This window comes from Narcine bancroftii, chromosome 4 (assembly GCF_036971445.1).
Source record: "Narcine bancroftii isolate sNarBan1 chromosome 4, sNarBan1.hap1, whole genome shotgun sequence".
Classification (NCBI taxonomy): domain Eukaryota; kingdom Metazoa; phylum Chordata; class Chondrichthyes; order Torpediniformes; family Narcinidae; genus Narcine; species Narcine bancroftii.
In genome coordinates this window covers 237,512,593-237,536,727 of record NC_091472.1, presented here as the reverse complement: position 1 = coordinate 237,536,727, position 24,135 = coordinate 237,512,593, and the positions used below count along the sequence as shown (strand labels likewise).

General features: G+C 42.5%; 1 protein-coding gene across 8 annotated transcripts in view; it reads left to right on the top strand.

Moving 5' to 3' along the window:
• Positions 1 to 24,135, top strand: part of LOC138761742 (collagen alpha-3(VI) chain-like) — a 380,600-nt gene that overhangs the window by 7,167 nt on the left and 349,298 nt on the right. For 2 of the 8 annotated variants that reach the window (XM_069934410.1, XM_069934407.1), the window contains exon 1: positions 14,788 to 15,423. The exons of 1 other annotated variant lie outside the window; for it this stretch is intronic. The gene's annotated coding sequence lies outside the window, so the exon portion shown is untranslated. Of the gene's footprint in view, positions 1 to 14,787; positions 15,424 to 24,135 lie in introns of those variants that run through there. 5 more of the 8 variants (XM_069934412.1, XM_069934411.1, XM_069934413.1 and 2 more) reach the window with 3 other exon arrangements.

Genomic DNA, 24,135 nt, shown 5'->3' with positions numbered 1-24,135 from the left:
TCTTCATTGCTCTGTCTACCTGTGCTGCCATCTTTAAATAGCTAAGAAACTGTACCCTGCTCTCCCTGGTCTCTAATAGTCCATATTTTGTGTTTTTATTTCAATTTTGTATTATAAATTGCTTTTATGTTTGCATTTTGTATTAAATCCCCCTCCATTTTCTAACACCGTTAATTCTGACCCTGTTGCATATTTTCCTGTAGCAAACAGAAAGCTTATTCATATATCTATGGATTTGTAAATCAATATAGTAACTTTAGGAAAACCAATTTGTCATCAGGCACCGTGATCCTTCTAAAACCATCGATAGGTTTTGGACGATTGGTGAATAATGGTCTCCTTTTAATATTTTCTGACTCATCATTGTAACCATTTTATATCTATTTGCTCAATGACAAAGCTACCAATATTATTGTTACATCCAATAAAATATTTGTTGACTGTTGATAACAACTTTATTTAGCAAGTTATCTAAAACTTGTTCAACCTTATTTCCAAAAATGATTATTTATTGTCCATTTTATATCCAAGTTCATGTTTATGTAACTTTGTAAATCATGTGAAAATTCCACGGACCATCCATTTAGTGCATGATATAGACCATGAATGAGATTATACGATGTTAGCATTAGCCTGGAAACTATGATGATCTCAGCCCCTTGACTGATCATGTTAGCTTTTCCATTTTAATGTTTCAAGTACTTGGACTCTTCTTCTAATCTCAATGGGAAATATATAAATACTTGGAGAGGTACATAGATAGGATTGGTTTAGAAGTATATGGACCAAATTCTGGGACAAGACCAGAATGCCAACTTGGTTGGCAAAGCAAGTTGGCTGAAGAGCCCGATCTGTGCTGTTTGACTCCAGCTGCCTGAAATGTTGGCTGCTTTTCCAAGGCACTGGAAGTTATGGATGGAGTCGATGGAGGGGGATGAGGATGGGGATGTGTGATGGCCGGAGCCAAGCTCACAACCCTCTGTAGTTTCTTGCGGACTTGGGCAGAACATTTTCTGTACCATGCATCATAGTACAGCAACCATGCAACCATAGGTTGCGTTCAGTAGTGCACCTGCAGAAGTTGTTAAGGGAGTCTGGTGATATGCCAAATTTCCTCAGGTTTCTGCGGGTGCCCTAGGTCAATTCAATGGAAATGTTAGTCATTTTTTCAAGTCTAGACCCTTTATTTTGATTGATAATTTCTATCCCTGGATGTTGTCAATTGCACTGAGTCCCTCCTGCTTCTCTTTGTTCATGCTGCATATTGTCTCCTTCATTTTAATTGTGACATAAATTTTACTATTGTGCCACAATATGAAAGGAGTGTGTATTTAGAATAGAGGTACAATCTACAATCCTTTTAAAACTGCCAGTGGTTTGCCTTCATCAATGTAGGTTTTGCAATGTTTTGAAATCCTGTTGTCATCATATCACAATTGTATTTGAACATTCCTAGGATTGAGAAGGACATCTTAATATAGCTCCTTGTACTTGCTCTCTTGCCTGTTTTCCTCCTACAAATCATCTCCTTCTTAGGGAGTCTTGCGATCAAGAGTGACATGTTTCCACTCTATTTCTGTGGTTTCTGAGGTCAATGTGATGTTTGGAGACTGCACCACAGTTCTGGAAGGAGGTTGTTGATGGGATGGGTGGTTTAATAAGTGAAGGGCTTCTTCCACTCTTTATGCTGGATTTCAGTGGGTTGTCGATAAGAGGACTTGAATTTCTCATTGCCATCCTGTATGTTCTTTTCTTTTGAGCGGTTTGGGTGTTACATTTATTTAAGGAGATTTTGAGCACATTCTTGAATCTTTTTTCTTTGTATTCCTGGTAATCTCTTCCTGTGACAGAACTTGGCCAAGAATGTCCATTCCAGGAGCCTGATGGCAGTCATGCAAGCAATGTATCTCCTTTTCCCACTTTAGTCTTGATAAAGGGCCCTAACCTAAAATGTGACTCTTACTGGATGCTGACTGACCTGCCGAGTCCTTCCAGTCTGACGTTGTTTGATGTGGCCTGACCATTGGAGTGATTACGTGTAATTATGGTTTGCAGTTGGCCTGGGAAAAGATGTTGATTTCCTTATTCTGCAAATTTATAAGAGGACAAGGATCTCTGCTGCCTGATGGACCAGGAGTTTTGTGTTGTATTTGAGATTTTGATCTCCTGTTTGACATGAGTCTGCACTCAAAATGGGTTTATGAAATTACTGTTGAGATCGAGGCCCTTAAATATCAAAATGTAGTATACATAAAATGGGGATGAATTTCTGAGAGAATCAGATTTTGGAAAGATGCTCCTCATGTTATGGAGTCAAAGGGTAATATGAGGTCAAAAAGAACCAATGAATGATGGTTGGTGCCGCATCCTCTTAGTGTTGCTCAACTGCCATGAATTTCATTTTTATATCTTTTAGGTGGCTGAATTGTTCCTCAGCCACTGAAAAGAGGCTTTTTTTTAAAAATTTTTTATTTTTCACACCATAAATCACATTAGCCATGATATACACTATTTCTTTTTCACACATACACAGTGACTTTTTCTCCCCCCCCCCCCCTTTCCTCCAAAACCACCCCCCCACCCCCCCCCCCTCTCATCCATTTTAGGTATACAATCTAGGTTGCATTAAGCCAGTCAGACAATGTTGTCATTCAACAAAATTACACCAGAAATTCTACTGAGTCCATTCTTTTCTTTCCTTCTCCTTCCATCAACTTAGGTACTGTTTGTCCCCGGTAGGTTTTCGCTATTGTATTTAATGTAAGGCTCCTATACTTGCTCGAATATTTCAATATTATTTCTTAACCTATCTGTTATTTTTTCTAATGGAATACATTTATTCATTTAAATTTAGTAGTTTCTTCCTTTTAATTTGGTTATGTATTCCATTAATATTTAAAGACATATAGTTCAGCCCTTTTATATTTTGTTTATCTTCTCTTTCCGTTTTTCCATCATTACCTTTCCTCCTTTTCCATTTCTGTTTTCTTATTTTCAACTCTTTATAAGACAACATTCCTATAACATCCAACAGTTTCCTTATTCTCCTATTTCTATCTTATTTATCCCCAATCTCCCCTTCACCTCCTGAGTTGTCCTTTATCCCTTGTCGGACAACCACATCTCCCCTCTCCATTTGGATTTGCGAATCCACTCGCAAGCGTCAACTGATTTTGCAGTGACCGCTATTTCCCCCCACCCCGCCTCCCCCAGAAAAGATTTCACTTTTCATATGTCACAAAGGTCACTCTTTTAATTCCCTCCTTATTCTCTCTATTCCATTACCTTCCCTTATTAATTCTTGTCTATACTATCTATATTTTCCTCGAAGTACAGATACATTCTTGTATGCTCATTGTCTCTATTCACTCTTATACCTCTTTACCCGCATACATATCAATCGTGATCATTTTTACTCTCATTACCCGTCTTCATCCCTCAGTCTATTTTTGTCTTTACCCACATACATATCAATCGTGATCATTTTAACTCTCATTACCCGTCTTCCTCCCTCAGTCTATTTTTGTAATTGTTCTGCAAATTTTCGTGCTTCTTCTGGATCCGAGAATAGTCTGTTTTGTTGTCCTGGAATAAATATTTTCAATACCGCTGGATGCTTTAGTATAAATTTATACCCTTTCTTCCATAAAATCGCCTTTGCTGTATTGAACTCTTTTCTCTTCTTTAGGAGTTCAAAACTTATATCTGGATAAATGAAGATTTTTTGCCCTTTATACTCCAGTGGTTTGTTGCCCTCTCTTACTTTTTCCATTGTCTTCTCCAGTACCTTTTCTCTTGTAGTATATCTTAGGAATTTTACTACAATAGATCTTGGTTTTTGTTGTGGTTGTGGTTTAGAGGCCAATACTCTATATGCCCTTTCTATTTCCATTTCTTGCTGTAGTTCTGGACATCCTAGGGTCTTAGGGATCCACTCTTTTATAAACTCCCTCATATTCTTGCCTTCTTCATCTTCCTTAAGGCCCACTATCTTTATGTTATTTCTTCTGTTATGGTTTTCCATTGTATCTATTTTTTGAGCTAGTAGTTCTTGTGTCTCTTTAGTTTTTTTATTAGATTTCTCCAATTTCTTTTTTAAGTCTTCTACCTCCATTTCTGCTGCTACTGCCCGCTCTTCCATCTTGTCCATTTTCTTTCCCATTTCTGTTAAGGTCATCTCCATTTTATTTATTTTCTCTTCTGTGTTGTTTATTCTTTTTCTTAAATCCTTAAATTCCTGTGTTTGCCATTCTTTAAATGACTCCATGTATCCTTTAATAAGAGCAAGTATATCCTTTACCTTGCCTTTCTTTTCTTCTTCTATTTCACTGTACTCTTCCTCTTCCTCTTCTTCTTCCTCTGGGTTGGCCATCTGTTGTTTCTTTGGTGCCCTTTCCTCCTCTTCTTTCTTGTTTCTATTGTCTTCTGTGGTCTCTTCTTGCTGCAGGTGTTCTGCAGCTGTCGTTGCCGGCTGTGGAGATCGACTCCCCAGCTGGTCCCCCCTCCCGTCGGTGTGTTTTTTTTCATTCGCATCGCGCATGCGCGGTTGCGCACTTTTACTCGGCTCTGCGAGCCATTTTTGTAGTCCATTATTTACCGACCTGAGGGAGCGGGTTTCTCTCTCCGCAGTGGGCCTCTTCGGACAGGTAAGGCCTTCACCTTTTTCCTCCGTTGTCTTCTCTTCCTCTCTTCTTACCGTTGCTTTCGATTTTTCTTTTTTTGTCGCCATCTTCTTTCCACCTTTATATTCACTTTTCTGTAACCTTTATTTCTGTGCCTTTGTGTTTTTCTTTGTTTTTCCCGACTTTTCTGAAGAGGGCTGGAGTTCACCGTCCGGCCACTACTCCATCACGTGATTCCTCGAAAAGAGGCATTTGAGGCAGATCCCTGCAATGACTTTCTCTGTGACCAACAGTAAGGAGACCCATCTAAAGTTATTAACATGGGCTTTGTTTCCATTCTTGCAGATGATCACAATTACGATGTCTTTGAGAACTCCTTGTATGTTCTCTTCTCAGTGGAAGATGAAAATAAGATTTCTAACTAAAGTTTCTCTCCACAAAACTTTGGAACTATAGTGAGGATGACACTTTCTCCTGACAGCTTTTTGTTAATCAGTTGGCAAAAGGCCTTTTGACATCATCATGTTCTGAAATGGTGAGGCTGGACCAGATACTTTTGCTATCAAAACAAATCTTAGAATCGTACCGCACAGAAATTGGTTATTTCAGCCTATCTCGTTAAAGCAGTCCATTGACACTCATCCCATTTGTCAGCATGAGGCCCATTTGCCTCTATAATGCAAGTAGAACAGAAAACAGTGCAGCATTTAGGCCAATGTGTCTATGTCAAACATAATGTCTAATTAAAAATCTGCAGCTTGCATGATAGATATTCTACCATCCCTTCTGTCCAAACGTTTCATAAATGCTAATATTGCATCTGCTTCCACCATGACTCCTGCCAACCTGTTCCAGGTACTTACCACTCCTGTGTAAAATATTTGCCATGCACATTTCCATTCAACTTCCTCCCCTTCACCTTAAATGAATGTCCTCTAGTGTGTGATGCTGTTACAATTGGAAAAGATTTTGACTGACCACGCTGATGTCTCTGAGGATTTATGCACCTTTATCAGGTAATCCTTTAGCCTCTTATACTCCAGAGAGGAAAAAAAAAACATGTTTGTCCAACCTCTCCCCATAACTCAACATCCTGCTAAACCTCTTCTGTACCTCTTCCAAAACCTTCAAATCATTCCTGCAATGGCTTGATCAGAATGGACACAGCATTCCAAGTGCAGCTTAAACAAAGTTTTATATAGCTGCAACATGACTTCCTTTGTCTGAAACTCAATACCCCTCTCAATGAGGCCAAGCATACCATACACCTTCTTTACAATCCTATCTAAGTTCGGGGCACTTTCAATGAACTATGGACCAAACTCCTCTTCAGATGAATACTTTTAAGTGCCCAACCATTAACTGTATACATTCTCCTTCCATGTGACCTCCCAAAGTGCAACACCTCAAACCTCTGGATTAAACTCCATCTACAATTTCTTCACCCATATCTGTAACTCTTCTGTACCCAGTTTTATTCATGGACAGCTCTCTATAGTGTCCACAACTTCGCCAATTTTCATACCATCTACAAACTTACCAAACCACCCACCTACTATTTCATCCAAATCATTCATATAAATCACATATAACAGGGGTCCCAACACTAATCATTGTGGAACACCACTGGTCACAGATCTCCAACCAAAATAACACCACTACCCTCTGATTTCAATGGGCCAGAAAATTTTTTCTCCAAACCTTCAATTCACAATGGGCCCCATGTATCTGCATCTTCTGAATAAGCCTGCCACCAGGAACCTTGTCAAATGCCTTACTAAAGTCCATGTGGACAACATCCACTGCCCCACCATCATAAATTACCTTTATCACCTCCTCAAAAAGCTCAGTTAAATTGGTAAGACATGGCCTTCACCTCACAAAGCGATGTTGACTGACTCTAATCTGACCTTGAATTTCCAAATGTGCATAAATCCTGAACCTAAATATGATTTCATTCACTTACTTCTTTCAATGATCGAGTCCATATCCCATCAGGCCCAGGAGACTTGTTCAGCTTAATGCTCGCTGAAAGACCCAACACACATTCTTCTTGATCTCAAAGTGCCCAAACAGATACAAATCGACCACATCGTGCATCCTATCACAATCCAAGCCCTTCTTCTTGGTAGGTAATCATTTGGTTCTTCAACTACTTTCTCAGACTCTAAGTATAAAAATTCCCTCCTTTATCTTTGAGTAATCCTATCACTCCTGAGTCATCCTCTTGTTTTTAAGATAAGTATAAAATGCCTTGGGATTTTCTTTAATCCTGCTCGGCATCCTAACCCTTTTGGGCTTCCTCAGGACTGGCTTGAACTTGTTTCTGAATCTTTATATTCCTCTGTAGTAGCTCTTCAACCTGACATATTCCTCTTTTTTGCTTCTTAACTAAGTTTATGAACTCTCTCGTCATCCAACATTCTCTTACCTTTTCCTTCCTTCACGCTGGAACAGATTGGTCCTGAACTCTAGTTGGTCCTTATACCAAATTCATATGTCAGCTGTGGGATTGCTGGTAACAGCTTCTCCCAGTTTATTCCCTCCAGTTCCTATCTTTCTCTTTGGCTTGGCTTCGCGGACGAAGATTTATGGAGGAGTAATGTCCACGTCAGCTGCAGGCTCGTTTGTGGCTGACAAGTCCGATGCGGGACAGGCAGACACGGTTGCAGCGGTTGCAAGGGAAAATTGGTTGGTTGGGGTTGGGTGTTGGGTTTTTCCTCCTTTGTCTTTTGTCAGTGAGGTGGGCTCTGCGGTCTTCTTCAAAGGAGGTTGCTGCCCGCCGAACTGTGAGGCGCCAAGATGCACGGTTTGAGGCGATATCAGCCCACTGGCGGTGGTCAATGTGGCAGGCACCAAGAGATTTCTTTAGGCAGTCCTTGTACCTCTTCTTTGGTGCACCTCTGTCTCGGTGGCCAGTGAAGAGCTTGCCATAGAACACGATCTTGGGAAGGCGATGGTCCTCCATTCTGGAGACGTGACCTACCCAGCGCAGTTGGATCTTCAGCAGCATGGATTCGATGCTGTCGGCCTCTGCCATCTCGAGTACTTCGATGTTGAAGATGAAGTCGCTCCAATGAATGTTGAGGATGGAGCGGAGACAACGCTGGTGGAAGCGTTCTAGGAGCCGTAGGCGATGCCGGTAGACCCATGATTCGGAGCCGAACAGGAGTGTGGGTATGACAACGGCTCAGTATACGCTAATCTTTGTGAGGTTTTTCAGTTGGTTGTTTTTCCAAACTTTTTTGTGTAGTCTTCCAAAGGCACTATTTGCCTTGGCGAGTCTGTTGTCTATCTCGTTGTCGATCCTTGCATCTGATGAAATGGTGCAGCCGAGATAGATAAACTGGTTGACCGTTTTGAGTTTTGTGTGCCCGATGAAGATGTGGGGGGGCTGGTAGTCATGGTGGGGAGCTGGCCAATGGAGGACCTCAGTTTTCTTCAGGCTGACTTCCAGGCCAAACATTTTGGCAGTTTCCGCAAAACAGGACGTCAAGCGCTGAAGAGCTAGCTCTGAATGGGCAACTAAAGCGGCATCGTCTGCATAGAGTAGTTCACAGACAAGTTGCTCTTGTGTCTTGGTGTGAGCTTGGAGGCGCCTCAGATTGAAGAGACTGCCATCCGTGCGGTACCAGATGTAAACAGCGTTTTCATTGTTGAGGTCTTTCATGGCTTGTTTCAGCATCATGCTGAAGATTGAAAAGAGGGTTGGTGCAAGAACACAGCCTTGCTTCACGCCATTGTTAATGGAGAAGGGTTCAGAGAGCTCATTGCTGTATCTGACTTGACCTTGTTGGTTTTCATGCAGTTGGATAACCATGTTGAAGAACTTCGGGGGGCATCCGAAGCGCTCTAGTATTTGCCAAAGCCCTTTCCTACTCACGGTGTCGAAGGCTTTGGTGAGATCAACAAAGGTGATGTAGTGTCCTTTGTTTTGTTCTCTGCACTTTTCTTGGAGCTGTCTGAGGGCAAAGACAATGTCAGCAGTTCCTCTGTTTGCACGAAAGCCGCACTCTGACTCTGGGAGAACATTTTCGGCGACACTAGGTATTATTCTATTTAGGAGAATCCTAGCGAAGATTTTGCTTGCAATGAAGAGCAGCGTGATTCCCCTGTAGTTTGAGCAGTCTGATTTCTCGCCTTTGTTTTTGTACAGGGTGATGATGATGGCATCACGAAGGTCCTGAGGCAGCTTTCCTTGGTCCCAGCAGAGCTTGAAAAACTCATGCAGTTTGGCATGCAGAGTTTTGCTGCCAGCCTTCCAGACCTCTGGAGGAATTCTATCCATACCTGCTGCTTTGCCACTTTTCAGTTGTTCAATTGCCTTATATGTCTCTTCCCGGGTGAGGACCTCATCCAGCTCTAGCCTTAAGGGCTGTTGAGGGAGCTGGAGCAGGGCGGATTCTTGGACTGAGTGGTTGGCACTGAAAAGAGATTGGAAGTGTTCTGACCATCGGTTGACGATGGAGATCCTGTCGCTAAGGAGGACTTTGCCGTCTGAGCTGCGCAGCGGGCTTTGGACTTGGGGCTAGGGGCCGTATGCAGCCTTTAGAGCCTCGTAAAAACCCCTGAAGTCGCCAATGTCCGCACTGAGCTGGGTTCGTTTGGCAAGGCAAGTCCACCACTCATTTTGGATCTCCTGGAGTTTGCGCTGAAGATGGCTGCATACGCGACGGAAGGCTCGTTTCTTCTCTGGCCAGGACGGCTTTGCAAGGTGAGCCTGGTGGGCAGCTCGCTTCTTTGCCAGCAGCTCCTGGATTTCCTGGTTGTTTTTGTCGAACCAGTCCTTTTTTTTCCTGGAGGAGAAGCCCAGTACCTCTTCAGTGGATTGCAGTATGGCAGTCTTCAGCTGATCCCAGAGGGTTTCAGGGGACAAGTCCGTGAGGCGGATTGCATCCTCGAGCTTTGCTTTTAGGTTTGCCTGGAAGTTTCCTCTCACTTCGTCTGACTGCAAGTTTCCAACATTGAACCTCTTTCTGGGGGCTTTACTGTTCCTGGACTTTGGCTTGAAGTGAAGGTTGGGCTTGCAGCAAACAAGCCAGTGGTCAGTGTGGCATTCCACGCTGGGCGTGACCCTGGTGTGGAGCACATCTCGTTTGTCTCTTTCTCGCACCAGGACATAGTCTAGGTTGGATTGGGGATGCATCCAGGTAGTCTTCAGGCTGTCCCTCTGCTGAAAAAGGGTGTTTGTAATGACAAGCTGCTGTTCTGCGCAGAGCTCCAACAGGAGGTGCCCGTTGTTGTTGCACTTGACAACACCATGCTTGCCCAGGATTCCTGGCCAGGTTTCTGAGTCTTTGCCGACGCGAGCGTTGAAGTCGCTAAGGATGACAACCTTGTCGGCTGTAGGGGTGTGTTGAATGAGGTTGCGCAGATCAGTGTAGAACTTGTCCTTTTCATCTGGGTCCCCCTGGAGGGTTGGAGCATAGACACTGATGAGGGTGATGCGACGCTTGTTTTGAAGGGGGAGTCGCATGGACGTGATCCGCTCCGAGTGGCCTGTCGGGAGGTTTTCGAATTTGGAGGAAATGGAGTTCTTGACCATGAAGCCTACACCAGATAGGCGTTGTTCATCCATAGGCTTGCCAGACCAGTAGAGTGTGTAGCCCGCGCCGTGTTCTTGGAGGCTGCCTACATCTGCAAGGCGGACTTCAATGAGAGCGGCTATGTCGATGTCGAATCTGAGGAGTTCATGTGCGATGAGGGCAGACCGACGTTCAGGTCGGTGGCTGTCAGCCTTGTCTAGCATGGTTCTGATGTTCCAGCATGCTAGCTTGAGTTTGTGAGCATGTTTTGAGGGGGAGGACGTGGACATGACCTCGAGCCTGCGCAAAGGAGCTTTTAGGTGGAGTGCAGTGTGCGCAGTACTGGCCCCACCCTTTACTCCCATAGTTCGTGTGCCGTGGCCAAGCAAGCTGGGACGTGGCAGTGAGGTCCTTGGGTCGTAGGTTTTATATCGGAGTGGTCTTCTCCTATGCAGGTTTCTTACCCGGACTGCAGGGGCCTGCCTCCCCTCCTAGGTCAGACCATACCTGGTCGCAAATCACCTGTGGACATGGCCTAGATAAGTTTAATTGGGTTCTCTAACTACCTCTGAGGTAGGTCAGGGACCCGGTTGGATTCTGATGGGGTTGACTGAGTCACACCCTTTCTTACTGCTGTGTAACTGGGATGTAAAATGTAAAAAGCGAGGGGGAGGCCACGGCCCCGGCCTCGGTAGAGTGAGGCAGGCGGAGGCCCCGGTCCGGGCAGAAGCAAGGGGGAGGCGGTGGCCCCGGCCTCGGCAGAATGAAGCAGGTGGAGGCCCCGGTCCGGGCAGAAAGAAGGAGGCGGCGGCCCCGGTCTGGGCACAGGGAAGGCGGCGGCGGCCCCGGCCCCAGTCCGAGCAGAAGGTAGGTGGCGGCGGCCCTGATCCGGGCAAAAGCGAGGGGGAGGCGGCGGCCCTGGCCTGGGTAGATTATAATTGCCCTCTCTCAATTTAGCACTTTTCTACAAGGTCTCCTTCTCCTTCTTCTAAAGAGACCACTCCTTCCATGACTCCTTCACCAATCCCCACTTCCCACTAATTGCCCCCGTGGCACCTACACCTGTAGCCACAGGAGATGCTCCACTTATGTCCATACCTCCTGCCTCACCACCATTTGGGGCCCCAAATAGTCCTTCCACGTAAAGCAACACTTCATTTGTGAATCTGCAGGGGTCATCTACTGCATCCAGTGCTCCCACTGTGCTCTCCTGAACATCCAAGAGATTGGGCACAGGCTGGAAGATCGCTTTGTGATCACCTCAGCTCTGTCTGCCACAATAGCAGGGATCTCAATGTGGCCACCCATTTCAATTCCCTGCCCCATTCCCTTTCTGTCATGTCTATCCATGGTCTCATGTATTGCCAGTCTGAGACCACCTTCACATTGGAAGAACAATGTATTCTGTCTGAGTACCCTCCAATGAATGGCATTAAAATGGACTTCTCTGGTTTCCCTTAGTCCTCCCCCTTCCATCTATTCCAATGTCTCTTCTCCTCTATCTCTGTCTCCTTGGCTCCAGAACTGCACTCAGAAAGTCAAACAACCTCTCCCCCACTCAATTCTCACCCTTCCTCTTTCCTGTCTTCCTATCCATATCCAATTAATACCCTTTGTCTTTTGGTATATGCTCCTCCCCCTGCATTTCATTACTTCTGAACAGCCTGTCTGCTTTCTAATCATACCTTGAAGAAGTCCTCAGGCCCTAAATGTCAGTTATATATCTTTACCTCTTGTGGACGCTGCAAGACCAGCTGTGTATTTACTACCGATCTGTTCCCCAACCTCCCGGTGGCTATCAGAATTACTGCAGCTTTCTTTTTTTAAATTTTTTTTTATTTTTCACACTGTGAACCATATCAACCAAAATATGTACAAACGTTTCTCATTAAATTTACACAGTGGCATTTTCTCCCTTTTTTCCTCCTTTCCCTCCCTCCTCTCTTCCCACCCCCCTCCAAAGCCCATAAAAATTCAACATATACAGTACAATAAAACCATAAAACAATATCTTCACACAAAGGAAAATAAACAAGAAAAATGCGTCATCTATTTGTTACACACTGAATCTAATCATTTTGTCTTCTTATCATTTTCATTTTAGGGGGTGGAGGTCCGCGGTAGGCCCTCTCTGTTATGTTCCATGTACGGTTCCCAAATTTGTTCAAACAATGTGACTTTATTTTTTAAATTATGTTATTTTTTCCAATGGAATATATTTATTCATTTCCATGCACCATTGCTATATACTCATGCTCTCTTCCATTTTCCAAGTTGAAATTATACATTTTTTTGCTACTGCTAAGGCTATCATAATGAATTTTTTTTTGGTGCCTTATCCAATATGAGGCCTAATTCTTTACTTCTTGTGTTACTTAAAAGAAAGATCTCTGTTTTTTTTGGTATGTTATTTTTTGTAATTTTATTTAGTATCTGATTTAGTTCTTCCCAAAACGTATTCACTTTCGTACATGCCCAAGTTGCATGTAGTGTTGTTACTATTTCCTTCTTACAGCGAAAACATCTATTCGATAATTTTGCATCCCATTTTTTTAATTTTAGAGGAGTGATATATACCCTCTGTAACCAATTATACTGTATCATGCGTAACCTTGTGTTTATTGTATTCTTCATAGTTCCAGAACATAACTTTTCCCATACTTCATTTTTTAATCTTTATGTTTAAATCCTTTTCCCAGTTCTGCTTAGGTTTATAGTTTATTTCATCATTTTCCTTATCTTGCATCTTAATCTACATGTTTGTTATAAATCTTTTAATTACCATTGTGTCTGTAATCACATATTCAAAGCTGCTTCCTTCTGGTAATCTCAATCTGTTTCCCAATTTATCCTTTAAATAAGATTTCAATTGATGACATGCAAACATTGTACCATGAGTTACTCCATATTTGCACTTCAACTGTTCCCAAATGTTAATAAATTATTTCCCAAAAAACAATTTTCTATTCTTTTGATTACTTTTCTCTTCCATTCTCTAAAGGAAAGGTTAAGTATTGTAAAAGGGATTAGTGGATTTTGCATCATTAATACTTAATGAGTTGTTTGCTGACATGAATACTGAGATACAGTCAAAAGCTTTATGTTGTGGGCTGTCCAGGCAAGTCAACTCATTTACAATAAACAAATAAATAAGCAATAAGTGCTGGATGTCATGTGACAGTAATTCAATAGTGCGAGGATGAGTGTTACAAAAACACAGTGAAGGACAGAGAGAGAAAAAACAGTAGAAAGCAGTGCAAGGGCATCATCTTTTGCCGATGAGAGTGTGAATTCAGCAAGAAAGGAACTAACCTTGAATTTGGAGCCTTGTGCTTTCAAGCCCATATATCTTCTGGCAGGGCAGGAAGTGGGAAGAAATTGACTTGTCATTAACAATCTACAGGAGGTAATAGAGCTCTGAAATTGATACCATTGTTGCTTGCTGTTAATTGCCATGAGCTTAAGCACATGCACTTCAGAGCAATTTAGGTAACTTCCTGTAACTTATGTGCCACTAAAGAGAAGCCACAACAAGGAAACACTGCCAGACATCCAGATTATAATTGATAAAAAGCAGGAATCATTCAGATTACAAAAAATAATTTAAACTTAATTTCAGGAGGGGAGGGATTGCGTCCCTTCCACTTGAGCTCCCTCATAATCAGCCACAAATTTATAAATGGTGGTTCTGGACTCCTGGGTAACAAAGAGCCTGGAGAGAAGATGAGCACGAGTGTCTTTGTAGAGCCACCAGATTTAAATTACTGCGCAAATCACTGGATAGCACAGAATATACCTTGGAATTTTCACATTGTGTCTTGTTCTTGCCTTTAATTTTTTGAGAAACACAAGGACTGCGGATGCTGGGAGATTGAGTGAACGATGAGAAATGGAGGATCTCAGCAGGTCAGGCAGCATCCATGGAAAGAAATGGTCGTTCAAGACCATGATCATAACCGGTCTCAAAAGGCTGACTGATCATTTCTCTCCACGGATCTGCTGAGTTCCTCCAGCCTCTCATTGTTCACTCCAGTTATTTGAGACCTAAGAAAAAGAACTCCCTCCAATCCAAATTAAAGGAGTGTTGATTGCAAAGGTGGCAGTGAATAGTGCAGTACATAACGTTGCTGGAGGAACTCAGCAGATCCAGAACACCCATGCAAAGCAATAGGCAGTCGACATTTCGAACCTGAGCCCCACTTCATGAGTGCCAAAAATCAGATGTACAACTGAATAAGAAGGTGGGGGTGGGGGAGGACAAAACCAGGGAAGAGCACAGGCTTGCAAGTGATAGGTGGGAGAAAGGATTTGAGAGAAGATCGGGAGAAGGGTCGAAGTGCTGAGAAAGATAGCTCTCTGATATCTGAACCTGAGGGCAGGGTGAGAAGTTGGCATAAAATTAATAAAGTTGACAAGCTCATCATGGGTACAGGAGACAGCATCAAATTTGTCATAATGTAGTGAACAAAGAGTTGAGGACCCTTGCCTGCAGGGTCGATGCCGGGGGGGGCGGGCATCTGCAGCATTGCATGCTCCCCAAGTGAGGTGCTGTCCCCCCCCCCCACATATGGTCGTGGCCATCGTTCGCCGTCAGACCTGTCCCCACCCCCTTCCGCGTCACTAGTGTGCGTCAAGCATCATTAGTGTCTAGCTTGACGCACACTAGTGACTCTCCACCCACCCCTGGCCACGTCACTAGCATGTGTCAAGTGTCAGTTGCATCTAGTGGCACTTGATGCAATAAAAGGAGTGCCCTTGTCTCCTACGTTGGAGGGGCGGATGGTGTAAATGTTCATTGGCAGGTAGATCCCAGCATCCAACAGCATCACTGCCCCCATAGGTACGTTTCAACATCCAACAGTACCCCCCCCTTGTAGGTCCCAGCATCCAACAGTACCACCTTCCACCCCAGGTAGGTCCCAACATCTAACAGTACCCCCCTTCTCCCTGGTGGGTCCCAGCATCCAACAGCACCCCACCCCCCACCCCTTACTGGTAGGTCCCAGCATCTAACAGCACAACCGCCCCAGGTAGGTCCCTTCATCCAACAACAAGACCTCCTCCCCCCACCCCCCCCCCCCAGCTGAGCAAGTTTATGAGCATTCCACTGTGCCCCCTCTAACACACGAATGCCCCCTTCTAGCATTCATTCTGGCGCCAACCCTGCATGTTTGTAGCCGATGAAAAGATACTCATAGCTGTGGCCCACTCGATTAACCATGGCCTCAGCTTTGATTCGGAGAAAGTGGGATGAGCCAAAAGAGAGATGGTTAAGGGTGAATAGAAATTCTGCCAGGCAGAGGGGGGGGTGGCAGTGGAGGGTGGCCGTGGGGTGGGGGTGGAGGGTGGCCAGGGGGTGGGGGTGGAGGGTGGCCGGGGGGTGGGGTTAAAGGGTGGCCGTGGGGTGGGGGTGGAGGGTGGCCGTGGGGTGGGGGTGAAGGGTGGCCGGGGGGTGACGGTGAAGGGTGGCCGGGGGGTGGGGGTGGAGGGTGGCCGGGTCTGTGATCAATGAAGAAATGGAATGGATCGTGTTGTGATAGGTCATTTAAATCATTATCACAAACAAGGGAACCATGTTACTCAGATTGTGAGCATGTTGCAAGATAGTAATTATAAATGTTTTAAAAGTGCAAATGTAGCATCCTATTTACATAATGATTATTGTGATTGGATTGTAATTATAAAGGACTTCTCATTCACTAATAGTTTCGATATTAATGGTTGTACATATAAGGGTAGGAATTAATTCATTCTTGTGTTAAATAATAGACTATTATTCCAGTACACTTACTCAATGTGGTTAGAGAGATCCGATCCATATCTCAGATTTTATGTGCCTCAAGTTCAGATAATGGTTAGCATGTGCTTCTGAAAAGGAGAATTAGCAATGATCAGAAAATTGAAACAAGATGCAGAGCTTAAAAGGAGACAGGGAACAAAATGGAGGCAGGTCTATGATTATATCCAAATCCTGCAATTTGTTTTGCTGTTGAATCGATTTATTGATTGGTATTTTCCTAAGCAAAGGAGAAATTTGTCCACCACTTCATTGACTTCACTTACATTTGATATTAATTCCTGGATTTAAAAAAAATTCAGACTAAATCTTTTTGGCGTCTTTAGAAGGCAAAAACCTGTGAATAAAATGTATCCCAAACATCTGGGACAAGACCCTTGAGGTCACAGCCAAAATTAAAATGCAACCTTTTTTTCTCAATAGGCTGCAGAGGAAGTGTTGCTGCTTGATTTTTAAATGTATTCCTGTCAGAATACTTATTTTCTTGTGAATAAAGCTTTCAGAGATGAAACAAAAAAAAACATTTGGAAGGCATTAAACTATTTGATCTATAACAGTTGGAAGCAGAACTTCAACAAAAATAGAGATGTTGGCCATATTGGTCATCTGTTTCACATACTTCTAGTCCACTGAAGTTGCAGGATACTGCATGAAGAATCACACAACTTGAAGATTTTATTTTACAGCTGAGGGAGTAACATTGTGGCTAACAGATCTTGATGATTCTCAATTCAATTCCCTCTCTTGAGTTAGTTTAGAAAGATTTTGACTGTTTTGGTTTACCATTGGAGTTCTCTCAGTTCAGGCGCCCTGAATTGACTCCTGCCTTTCAATTTACTAGGACGTTGCCTTGTTTGGAGGGTATGAGTTATGGGGAGAGGTTGGTCAAACCTGGGTTCTTTACTCTGCAGCAAAGGAGGCTAAGGGGAGACCTGATACAGGTGTATAAAATTTGGAGGCATTGATGGGGCAGATGGTGAGAATATTTTCCCTAGGGTAAAAGCGTCATATCCTAGACATCTTCCTTAAGCTTCCTATCCGTACACCTTAAACGCATGTACTCTAATATATATGTTTAAGGTGAAGGTTAGGAGGTTTAAGGAAGATGTGTGGGGCAAATATTTTACACAGAGATTGATAGGGGCCTGGAATGGGCTACCATGAGTAGTGGAAGAAGCAGATACAATAGTAGAGTTTAAGAGACTTCTGGACACATGAATATGAATGGGAAGGAGCGATTTCTATCACGTCCAAGCAGCAGGGTTTTAACTTGATTTGGATGTAATGTTTAGCATAGATTTGCGGAATTAAGTCCATGTTCCTGTGTGTTATTCAGTCGACCATACATGCACAGAGGCCAAACTTAGAGACTCATCTCTGGATTTAAACTCCAGTCTGATTAGCTTGTAAGTTACAAAGCTGGAGAAGCTGAGCAGGACACGCAACATCCATTGGAAGGTCACCCACCTTTCGGGCCTGAGCCCTTTGTTAGGAATAAGGAGAGGGTGGAGGAGGGAGGAAGGGTAAGGGGAGGAGAGCAGGCAAACTTAGGTAAGAGGATATAGGTGGGAGGGTAAAAGCTGATAAGGGATGGGAGAGGGCAGAGGGCTAAGATGGGCAGCTCTCCGATAGAAGGGAAGGGAGTAGGAAGCTGAGGTGAGAAATGGGGTATGGAAAGAAAGAGACTGGAGAAGAGGTAACATAAATTGTAGAAGGTGATATTAATGTCTGTTATCCAAAGGATTTTCCAACAGGTAAGACAGGAAACTGTTCAGAACAAAAGAATTTCCATATGCTTGCTCTTGGAGAGTTATCTGACCAGCCAGGCAAGATGTAGGTTGAAAGCCATTTCCCCATGTCAATCAAGGTCAGAGCCACCCACAGGTAAAGAGACCTTTCAGTTGGTCCTCATTCTCACCTAAGGCCACATGGGCTGATGTGGAATGGCCTCCTAGCCGATTGCCGGATAAAAACACAGCAAATAGGCTAGTTCACTCTCTTTTCTTCCCCTGTGAGATGATCCCTGAGCTTTATTCTAGGTTACGAGCCATGGCCAATGCTGGAAGACCAATTGTGAGGGATCCAATCCAGGTTGTGAGGCATGAGCGATGCTGGAGAAGCAGATATAGAGTGCATGCCAGTACAGTATAGGGGCTATTGGCATGTACCCTGGAGAGACCACCGCGTTTCACCCATTGTAAATTGTAACTAGACTAGTGTTCCTGTTCTAATCAATGTACTGTGCCTGCTTATTGTAGATGGGTGGTAAGTATTGTTTAGGTAACCCTCACTTCACACTCAGAAGATGCAATTATCATTGATTAACTATGCATTAATTGGATGTATGTAAGTGTTGGGAATTCCTCCATGTGTAAAGACTATAGTTTACTACTAAGATGTGTCCAGGACTTGTTACCTCTCAAACTCTCCAAACCTATTCTCACCATCACTAAGCTGTCCACCTGTTTTTCCTTATTCCTGGCCTGAAATGTTGGTTGCCTTGACTTCGTATGGATGTTGCATGAGCTGGTGAGTTTCTCCAGCACTTTTGTATTTTGCACTTATTCCCAGCATCTGGAGATTTTATTGTTTAACTTCATTTGGCTTTGTACAGCCCCTGATAGACCATTTACTCATCAAGGTGCAAATAATCATGCAGTAAATCTGATGATCCAAAATGACATGATGACTGTATATTGGAATTGCAGGATGCTCGGATGCTGTTTTCAGGCAAAGCTTCTTCAAGTGTGGAATTCCAGCATGTAATCTGAAACATCATGGGTAGACAAGGCAATATTCAACTGCTGAGGAAACTTGGGCAAAGCTTCAATCATTCCATTGTACTTGCCCCCATATTTCTCAAAGAAGCAGCATTGCCATTGGTGGGAAATTGACTGAGCGAGACCCAAGAATAGAAAGGATGGGTTGTTTTGACAAGGTGGTTCTAAAGATTAAGTATTTATGAATTATAGACACAGACACTGATTCATACTTTAGAAAGAGTCGCCAAGTTGGAGAGAAAATTCCAGGTCATTTAAAGAATTTTCTGCTGACTATATATTGATGTGGCCAATTGTGATGCTGAGGTGTAGATCCTTCTGACAGTTAAATGCATCTCCAAGGTTTATCCCAAGACCATAATGTATGGACCATTCAAAGCTGTTAATGGAAAAGGGGGATCAGAAACATTTTCTTTCCATTGCTTCAAGATTTGGGGCGGCATGGTCAGCATAGAGTTTGGCTCAATTCTGTTACAGAGCCAACGATTGGGACCAGGGCTTGAATCCCATGCTGTCTGTAAGGAGATTGTACATTCTCATCATGTCTGGGTGGGTTTTCCCCAGGGGGCTCCGGTTTCCTCCCACCATTCAAAAACGTTCCGGGAGTTGTAGATCAATTGGGTGTAATCGGGCGGTATGGGCTCGTGGGCTGAAAGGGCCTGTTACTATGCTGTATGTCTAATTTTTTTTTTAAATTAAAAATTACATTGATCTACTTTCCTTGATTAGATGACCATAATGACCACCCCTTCCTCTGTTTGCTGATCTATTTGTCCAAAATATGCAAAAGTGAGAAGTGCTGAACATTAAAGGGTTGAAATAGCCAAATGTAGAACTAGAAAATGTTGGAGATGCTCAGCAAGTTGGTCAATGGCAAGGAGGCTGATGCCATTCCTGACTGGCATCTGAAGATCAACTTGAAAATTAAATCTGTTTCTCCCTGCAGAAACACTGCCTGACCCCATGGGTGCTTTACATGACTTGTAATTTTTCCTTCATATTAACCATAAGGTCGTAAGACCTTAAGGTATAGAAGCAGAAATAGGCTATTCAGCCTATTGAGTCTGTCCGCTATTTAATCATGAGCGGATCCATTTTCCCACTCAGCCCCTCTGCCTGGCCTTCTCTAACATAAAATAGCATGCAAAACATTAATATGGAATTGTAATTGTATTATCCCAATTTACAGTTTCGAGTGGAAATGTATTCATATTTGTACAATCAGAATTGCCTCAATTCCCCCTCTATCCTTCATATTTCATTCTTATGATATGGGCCATGTGATCCTTTGCCCACCAAAATTTCCCTCCAATCTATTTTCATATTCCTTCCTAGATTCCAGAAGTTTGGATTGATGCAAGATGTAACAAGCCATTCAGCCCTTCTAACCATGTCCTGTCATTTGATTTTATCAACTCAAATCGCCACTCATCTCCTTTTGGTCCATGTGGCATGAGACTACTGTGAAATAAAAGTGTGTGAATGTTCCTGACCTAGCCTTTAGGGTGTAAGTTCCAGGTTTCCATAAATGGTGAAGTACAAATGCATATTCATTTTTTAGACATATGGCACAGTAACAAGCCCTTTCAGTCCATGACCCCGTGCCACCCAATTAACCTATTTGAAGGTTTGGAGGATCCCAGAGCACGTGAAGGAAACCAATGCAGACACGGGTGGAAAGTACAAACTCCTGGGATGCTGGTGTCGTCACAGCCTTTCACTAACCGCTATGCAAACTGTGCCATTCTGCTTCGTGACCTCATGAGATTTGGGAAAGTAATCAATGTTTGTGAAATTTTTACCAAGAAGTAGTTAAATTGGCCAATTTCACATCATCACACTTGATAAGTTGAATACAGAGCAGGCCGTTGGGAACTGTGAATACTTACTTGGATTTGCCTTCTGAGAGAAAGGTGCTGAGGAAAGGATGATGGACAATTACAAGAAAATGAGTGGATAACTGTTTTAGAAAGTACTTCATTTATCAATACTCACATCAAATACAAGTTTCAGATCGGCAGACTGGTGGGAATGAGACCCAAGTTTTCAGTTCACAAGGATAAATGGTTCTTGACTTTATTCAATCCCTGCAGAATTCTACAAAGATTTCTGCCCTGAATGTTCAACTATTTCATTATGCTTCTATTTCAGTTGTGGACACTAGCCAAGTATAATTCTGCAAGGAAACCTCAATATGTCCCATGAAATGCAAACGAAGTAGTTCTAATATAGGACTAAGGGAGTGTAAGTTGTTCTTAATTGCTAACAAAAAAAAGGTGTTGGCTTTGTGAAATGAAGAGTTTGTTCCTGAGTTACATCCCAAAGGTTTAGTTAGTATATGTACTTTCTGATGGGATCTGCACCACAGAGACCTGGAGGATGAGTGTTTTGTTTTGCTGCCTTCATTCAGTTGGCATCCGTGTGGTTGGTATGGAGCATTGGGCTAAAGGGCCTGTTTCCATGCACTCGATCTATGATTCCACTTTTACGTCGGCATCAGTGTGTCACAAATTACAAATTAAAGTACTTGGAGTATTGTGAGCAGTATAAGGCACCTTATCTCAGGAAGAAGATATTAGCATTCGAAAGAGTTCAGAAGACGTTCACAATAATGATCCCTGGAATGAAAGGGTTATCATTTGAGGAGCACTTTATGGATCTGAGACTGAACTTGCAAGGGGTTTAGAAGAATGGGGTGGGTGGTGAAATCTACAGTAATCTGAAATGAGTGTCACAATTGAGATGAGCATCCACAGGACAGTGTCCTGATATGAGTTAAGATTTAACCTCCCAGAGGAGGGGAAACGGGAAAGAGAAAACTACTTTCTGTTCTTTGCTTTTGCTCACAGGCTGAAAAATGATTCAATGGAGTCGTTTACTCAAGGATATTGATGTAAGAAAAATAGTGGGTGATGGGTTGTGAGGCAGGGATGGGTTTGACTGATGTGGAGTAGGTTTATATACATTGGGGTCAGAAGAGTCTGTTCTGTACTGTAAATGTTCTGTGGTCTATGGAGTCCCACTGTATCTTTAGCAATTAACTTTAAAGCCTTTCTCTCTGGTGTCATTGTGACTACACCCTACTGTCTGTAATTCCTTCATGTAATATGATCCTTAGAGCTCAAGTATCTTTCCGGTATATCAGTGCTACTCTCCCTGTATCCTTTTATGGGTGTAGCACCCAGAACTTCTGCCAGTTCTCCAATGGAAAACTACTGCTGGGCATAGCTGTAGGATATCAACTGCCACGTATTGGAATCCTCTCGATCGAAGATCCAGAATTCCATGAGGGGTTTGATTATTAGATGTATTTGAATCCTCGCCTTATTTGGACCTCCATGGCATGATGGCCCCCATTTTTGAAATGATCTTACATTTGCATTCAAAGCTGCTTCAAGTTTGTAGCAATTATGCTGATTATCATGATTTAGTTTTCCTCTGTTGTCTTGAAATGTTAAAATCTCTGCTGTTGTCTTAAGTGAGATCAGTGGAGACCATAAGTTTATCCTAGGGCTTGTAATTTTGTAAATTAATTGCACCAAAGCACACAATTTACTGACTGATTTAAAGAAAGCATTAAAGAGTTTGGAAGGGAGGCTTTCATCTTGAACCATTACAATAATCCCATGTAATTCATCATTAAGTTAGGAACATGTGTCACGACGACATCCTGTCCCCTGTACAGAATCCAAGTTTTATGAAGGCTACTTACCATTCAGTTCTCTGGACTAACATGCACCCTCCGAAAGAGCAGTTTAATGTACTCAGTTCTTTGTCACGTTCCCATGGTTTTAGAATCAACATGTATCAGGCCCTTCGGCCCAACTTGTCCATGTTGACCAAGTTGGCATTTTGAGCTGCATTTGGTCCATATCTTTCAAAGGTCATCCTATCCAAATGTTTTCTGAATGTCAAAATCACACCTGCATTTATAATCTTCCCCTGGCAACTCATTCCGAACACGGACCACCTTCTGAGTGATAAAGTGACTGCTCAGGTCCCTCTTAACTCTCTCTCCACTGCACTGCCCATCCAGTTCAAGAATCATCTACCCTGGGAAAAAGACGGTTAGTATTTGCTTTATCCATTCCTGACATGATTTTATTAACCTCAGCCTCCTACTCTCCAGAGAATAAATATCTCAAAGCCAGCATCTCCCTGTAACTAAAGCCCTCCAGTTCCGGAAGCATCCTGCTTTTGGTTGTTCAAATATTTATCCACCACTTTTAAAACAATCTGCATTCTGAGACCATGATATTCCATATCTTATCAAGCTTGTATGGAAATGTAAACAGCTCTAATAGCTTCACGAGAGCCAAAAGTCAGATGCTGGATGTTGGTTTGCAGCCTTCTTCCCATTCGTTTCTTGCTGCTTCAGATTTGACAATTTCAACAATTTTAGCTGATGAATAGCTTGTGCTTTCTATTTATATTTGCTTTGAACTGCTATTCCAATGATAAATTTCAGTTGGTGGGTTCACTGATCAATGAAAAATGTCTCAACTTTTTAATGATTTTGAGCAGCTTTTCACTTTTTTCCCAACATTTTTCTAATTAACCTGTACTTTGATTCCATACATCAAACATGGTTGTGCATTCTTTTGCTACACTCTCGATGATAATGATGTTTATTGTGTGACAGATTATGTTATATTTTATATTTTATCTAGTTTTAAAGGAGATAAATTGTGGCAGGTTTTTTAGTGGAGGTTACATACAAATACTTAACACAGATCTCATTTAAAATATTGTAAGATCATCAATATTGTAGTGCCTTATGGAGAAAAAACATGCTAAACGTTTTGATTGTTACTGCTCAAAACCATAAAAGGATTGACTGCACTATTGATAAATTACCTTTTTTTCACACTGAGATAACTGAATATTTGTATTCTAACTTTTTAAAAACATTATGGTCTCTTTTTAATTCAATACAATTACCATTTTTTTTTTAGTTCTTATGGTAGTTTTTTTTAATCGGTACAAGTTCAGCTGCAGCAAGTAAGCATTTATATGCATATGTACAGTGCATTGTACATGACAATTGTTATGGGTCCAGAGGACCCCAAAACCCAGCAGCAGTAGAAATTCACCAAGACAAATGTTACTTAAACAAAAGTTGCTTTTAATTATCTTTAAACACGAAAACAGGATCAAACTTTAACTTACTACCATTAACCTAACTTAACCCCCCCCCTTCTAATTCTGTGCGCACGTATATGTAATGTGTGTGTAAGTTCAGAGAAGTTCTTTAATTCACAGTCCAATCTCACTTCTCACTCCTCCAAGTTCACTGGTTGCCGGCAATTCTTATACTGTGCACAAAATTTAACATTTATGAATTTCACCAGGCTTTGGTTTTTGAAAGGTAAATGGTTACTGCTCAGGAAAGGTCTTGTCAGTTTTCAGAG